Here is a 6,000-nt window from a genome sequence, read left to right as displayed (position 1 = left end):
ATTTATAAGGCAAGAAATCCCACTTATTAAGCCTGACAGGGCACACCTGTGAAGTAAAAACCATTCCCGGTGACTACCTCTTGAAGCTCATCAAGAGAATGCCAAGAGTGTGCAAAGCAGTCATCAAAGCAAAAGGTGGCTACTTTGAAGAACCTAGAATATAAGACATAATTTCAGTTGTTTCACACTTTTTTTGTTAAGTATATAATTCCACATGTGTTCATTCATAGTTTTGATGCCTTCAGTGTGAATGTACAATTTTCATAGAAAAATCTTTAAATGAGAAGGTGTGTCCAAATATTTGGTCTGTACTGTATATATACATGCTTTATTAACATTTTCACGTGTAATAATAATGTTTTATAGTGATGTTTTACTAATGCTATTTCACCTGACGTGAATATATTCACAAAATATATTTTTATTTATGTACCCTTTATTATTCTTTGCTCATATAGCGCTGTCATATTTTGCAGCTCTTTACATACATTGTCATTGCTGTCCCCAATGGAGCTCAGCTCACGATCGAAATATATATATATATATCTTTTATTAATATGTTCATGTGTAATAATAATTTTTTATTGTGACATATTGGTAATAATATTTCACCTGACATTAATTTTGTTAACAAGAGCTTTACTTATCTCTCATGTCTAACCTGCTATTGACCTGTGAGGTGTGATATGAAGATTGACCTATAGAGGGCGCTTGAATCTTCAGAAGAGGAGCACAGGCAAGTTTACTTGCCTGAAAGTGACGCAAAGATGTCTTAAAGAGCCCTTTGGCAGTGGATTTATCTGCAAATCAGACCATGTGAGGGGGGTTTGGTGTACAAAAGCTGTGCAGGATGCTGAGGGCTGCACTGAGCAGCTGAGAGCTCAGCAAGCAGGTGAGCACAGGGGAAGGGATCTCCTCCCAAGAAGACTTTGCTGCCTCCTGTCTCTGCTGCTCCTCCACCATTCAGGTAACTTTCTGCATCTGTCCTGCCATGGACCTGACTGGGCAAGTGCTGCCACCTCTTATCTGGGCTCTTCTGTCTCTTATTAACTGTTGACTCATTAGTAGATTACTTATTGTGTCATTAGTGTTGTTCCTCCTGGGGTCCTCAGCCTGACTGTACAGAATGTCAGGACCCTGAGACTGCAGCAAGAAATACCCTGATGTAAAGGATGTTTTATGTATCAGGACCAAACAATTACTGATTGATGTCAGATAATTATTTATATGATGGGAACATATCTCATAGTACTTTCAACATTGTAATCCCTAGAAAAAAAGTAACAAAGGAAAAGCGGATGCTGCCCCACGGAGCTCACGTGTTAATATTTACTGAATAATTTCTTGATATGAGGATATCACCTATGATCAGAATTTTTAGACTAACTATATATATATGCATACAAAACCTCATATTAAACTATATGATATATATTTATTTTACTCACTTATATAGCGCCATTAATTCTGTAGCGCTTTACGGACATTATCATCACTGTCCCCATTGGGGCTCACAATCTAAATTCCCTATTAGTATGTCTTTGGAGTTTGGGAACAAACTCACGCAGAACGTAGAAACTCCTCACAGATATTGTCCTTTGTAGAATTTGAACCCAGGACCCCCACTGAGCCACCAAGCTGCCCTATATATACACATGTGCATATACAACATTTATACATCCTGTAATCTATATCCTAAACAGTATACTAGCGACTAGAGAAACTGAAGCAGCACTGCGGTAGAGATGGGTGCAAATCCCAGGGCTTCCATCAAACTCAATTAAGAGCTAACAGATAACATTATACACACTTTTAATTGCAAAGATATTGGTGGGGCAGAAAAAAATATATCAGCTAGTGCCTTGCCGGGACCTGACTTTTTAGATGTAATTTTTTTTTATTAATCAGTATTTTTCATCCATGTTTGTATGCCAAAACCAGAAGTTGAGCTTACAAAGAAAAACTGTAATTGAAAGATTGACGCTTGTTCTGGAAACGCTCCTGGTTTTGTCATAGAAATACTGATGTGTGAATAAAGCCTTAAACATATTGTTAATTGCACCTTTTGGCCACATTCTCACAATGAGCTTTTGGTGAGTCTTTGATGTTGCAGATTCTTTACACCCATTTTTAAAAAAAAAAATACTCAACGTAAAAAAAAAAACTCATCGTGGGGACATAACCTTCCTGGCTTCTATCATTTACATTATATTGTCTATTTCAGCATGGCTCACATAAACCAGTTTATTTTTCTTTATCCCAATATAATAACAACTTGGTGATTATTAGCCAACCTTTTGTCGCTGTTCTGTCATTCATCGTTTTTTTTTTCTTACGCTAAATTTTACAACTTGGTTCACCTTTTAGTAGTTTTTTCCCCCGTCATCAGCACTGAACAGTAGATTGAGATCTTCATAGAAGGCACCACGCTGACACGGTAAATTTGCGCATCTGCCAGCATTTTCAATGAACAGATGTAGTGAGCTCCAGACTCGAGAACAGGTTTCCATTAAATTTGGCTATTTCATGGTCTTGTTAGGGCCATCTTGTTCTTGTTCTTGTTTTATTAGAATGCCTATAGTCAAAGAATATAATGAAGGGATTTTTTGGAGGGGGTCCTCGGTTTTTATCTATGTTCTGCCGTTTCACAAAGCAGCCGTGGTGCGTTCTGTCAGTGAGGACTCCCATTATTGTGTAGATCTTTGGTCAGTGTTGACTGGGAATGACTTGGAATGACGGGTGCAGGTTTTAAGACCAAAGGACTCTGTAACATATTAAAGTATAGAGAAAACTGGGCGATCACTTTTAAATCCATTGACTACTTGTGATAAGCACATTTCCAGAAAAGACACAGTTCAGTTTTTGAGCCAAAGTCTGAAGTAAATTGAAAGGGAATGGAAATATGAAAAATATATGGTTCACCTTTATGTTTGATCCTTTTTTGGCTTTGGCTCAAAAAAACTGTATTGAAAACTGCACCTCAAAATACATCGTAGACTCTTGAAAAACTCTACACTGTGAATCATTTATTACATTTCATGCCTGAGTAAAAATCAGCACATCCACCAATGTAATTCCGTATGGATGTTCAGATAACCGAGTGTCCATGTAGGAGGGGGGGAATCATGTCTGAGTAAAAAATCATCACATCCACCAATGTAATTCTGTATGGATGTTCAGATAACCGAGTGTCCATGTAGGGGGGGAATCATGTCTGAGTAAAAATCAGCACACCCACCAATGTAATTCTGTATGGATGTTCAGATAACCGAGTGTCCATGTAGGAGGGGGGGAATCATGTCTGAGTAAAAATCAGCACACCCACCAATGTAATTCTGTATGGATGTTCAGATAACCGAGTGTCCATGTAGGGGGGGAATCATGTCTGAGTAAAAATCAGCACACCCACCAATGTAATTCTGTATGGATGTTCAGATAACCGAGTGTCCATGTAGGAGGGGGGGAATCATGTCTGAGTAAAAAATCAGCACATCCACCAATGTAATTCTGTATGGATGTTCAGATAACCGAGTGTCCATGTAGGGGGGGAATCATGTCTGAGTAAAAATCAGCACACCCACCAATGTAATTCTGTATGGATGTTCAGATAACCGAGTGTCCATGTAGGAGGGGGGGAATCATGTCTGAGTAAAAATCAGCACACCCACCAATGTAATTCTGTATGGATGTTCAGATAACCGAGTGTCCACGTAGGGGGGGAATCATGTCTGAGTAAAAATCAGCACACCCACCAATGTAATTCTGTATGGATGTTCAGATAACCGAGTGTCCATGTAGGAGGGGGGGAATCATGTCTGAGTAAAAAATCAGCACATCCACCAATGTAATTCTGTATGGATGTTCAGATAACCGAGTGTCCATGTAGGGGGGGAATCATGTCTGAGTAAAAATCAGCACACCCACCAATGTAATTCTGTATGGATGTTCAGATAACCGAGTGTCCATGTAGGGGGGGAATCATGTCTGAGTAAAAATCAGCACACCCACCAATGTAATTCTGTATGGATGTTCAGATAACCGAGTGTCCATGTAGGGGGGGAATCATGTCTGAGTAAAAAATCAGCACATCCACCAATGTAATTCTGTATGGATGTTCAGATAACCGAGTGTCCATGTAGGGGGGGAATCATGTCTGAGTAATAATCAGCACACCCACCAATGTAATTCCGTATGGATGTTCAGATAACCGAGTGTCCATGTAGGAGGGGGGGAAACATCATAGCCTGCATTATTCTTTTCCATGTCTTGGATGAGACTCGCTTATACAAGTCAATGGATGCGCAAACAAAACAAAAAAAATGCGATCCCTCATGGATCATCTGGAGAACATCTGATTTTTATGGATACATGGCAATTATTAACACAAGAATCTGTATTTGTTCGTGTACATTTTAAAATGTTGATTTATAGATATGGGCACGTGGATTAAAAAATCGTCCAATGTTTCTGGATGAAAATTAGACGATTTGTTTCATATAAAAATGAATTTTTCGTAAGACGATTTTTCATATAATAATACTGCGTTTGTCTAAACCTGGCCTGATACGGTGGTCCACAAAGATTGGGTCTGTGTTGCAGTTGAGTTATGTCTTTAGTTATCTTAGTAAACATATGGGAAAAAAGGTGATTACTGATGAACGTCATTCAAAATAGTGTTGTTACTGAATTTAAGGATTATCTTGCCATTCACTCGAAGCTGAACATCCACTTCTACTATGTTCTTGGGGAAAGAAATTGACAAGTGAAGAAGGTATTTCCTTTTGGTCAGTGCAGTAGTAAATGGAAAGGTCTTTAGTGTGAGGACTACTGATGATTGAACATGCTGGGATAAGGTGTTATCCGAGCATGATCGCGTGCTAACCGAGTGTCTTCCGCGTGCTCGAATAATATGTTCGAATCCCCTCGGTTGCATATCTCACGGCTGTTCGACAGCCACAACACATGCTGGGATTGCCTGTTTGTTAGTCAATCCCTGTATGTGTTACAGTTGTCTAAGCCACGAGACATGCAACCACGGGGACTTGAAAATATTATTCGAGCACGGGGAAGAAACTCGGTTACCACGCGATCATGCTCGGATAACACCTTATCTGAGCACGTTCACTCATCACTAGTCCCCTACAGCAAATGGAATCATAGATCTTGTTTAGGGTGCTCGAATAATATGTTCGAGTCCGCGTGGTTGCATGTCTCGTGAAAATCTGAAATATTCACACAGTTCAGATTTGATCCATAAATTTCTGCAGCAAAAGATTAGTTCTGTACATCTAAATGGGCTGTTTTTGCATGCTGTGGATGCATTGAATGAGATAGTTACCTAATAATCTGAGAACTTACATTTGGCTCTATTCACGCCTCAACTGGCATATACAACTGGATGCAAAATGGTTCACTTATTAAGGGACCCTTGAGTCATTGGCAGATGTAAGGTATTTAAATATATGTACACCTCTTTGTGGTTATTCACTTTATACATTTGCATTCATCTGAAAAGAAAATTCACCACAGCACCACTTTAAGCAGATCTGAACTGTCCAAATTGTATATTTTATTAATATTCTACATATATATACTTGCTTCTTTACTGGACTTAGCCCTATTTAGTCTTTGAATGGATTCCGGGTTTGATGTCGAGAAAGTCTTTAGCTCCATCAGGATATTGACATTATATATCAGACCGTAAAGCATACTTCTGTAACTTTTTATCTGTGTGTAACTACAAATGTCGACAAGCCGGTCTAGTCACTAGAGATGATTTTTACTTCAGTAGCTGTAGCGGGAACCTTTCATGTTGATCTGCAGGCAGGATGTTATAGAGCAGGAGAAGCTGATCAGATTGATAGACATTTCTAAAGGGAAAAGTTTCATTAAAACTTGCATTTTATTTGACGTCTCTGGTGAGTCCAGTGGGAGGTCCTATTCAGTGACTGACAGTGTTGCGTGCATGCCGATAGCTGTCAATCACTAGTAGGACCGCCC

At 39.1% G+C, this 6,000-nt stretch overlaps 1 protein-coding gene across 1 annotated transcript in view; it reads left to right on the top strand.

Annotated features, from left to right (window-relative positions):
* Positions 1-864: 864 nt before the first annotated feature.
* The window catches only part of SLC6A4 (solute carrier family 6 member 4), a 187,513-nt gene continuing 182,377 nt past the window's right edge, over positions 865-6,000 (top strand). Inside the window, exon 1 of the mRNA XM_069761165.1 lies at positions 865-967. The gene's annotated coding sequence lies outside the window, so the exon portion shown is untranslated. The remainder of the gene's footprint in view (positions 968-6,000) is intronic.

Source organism: Ranitomeya imitator, chromosome 3, assembly GCF_032444005.1.
Source record: "Ranitomeya imitator isolate aRanImi1 chromosome 3, aRanImi1.pri, whole genome shotgun sequence".
In the NCBI taxonomy this organism is placed as follows: domain Eukaryota; kingdom Metazoa; phylum Chordata; class Amphibia; order Anura; family Dendrobatidae; genus Ranitomeya; species Ranitomeya imitator.
Note: the sequence above shows the minus strand (reverse complement) of the source record. Positions and strands in the feature narration are given on the sequence as shown.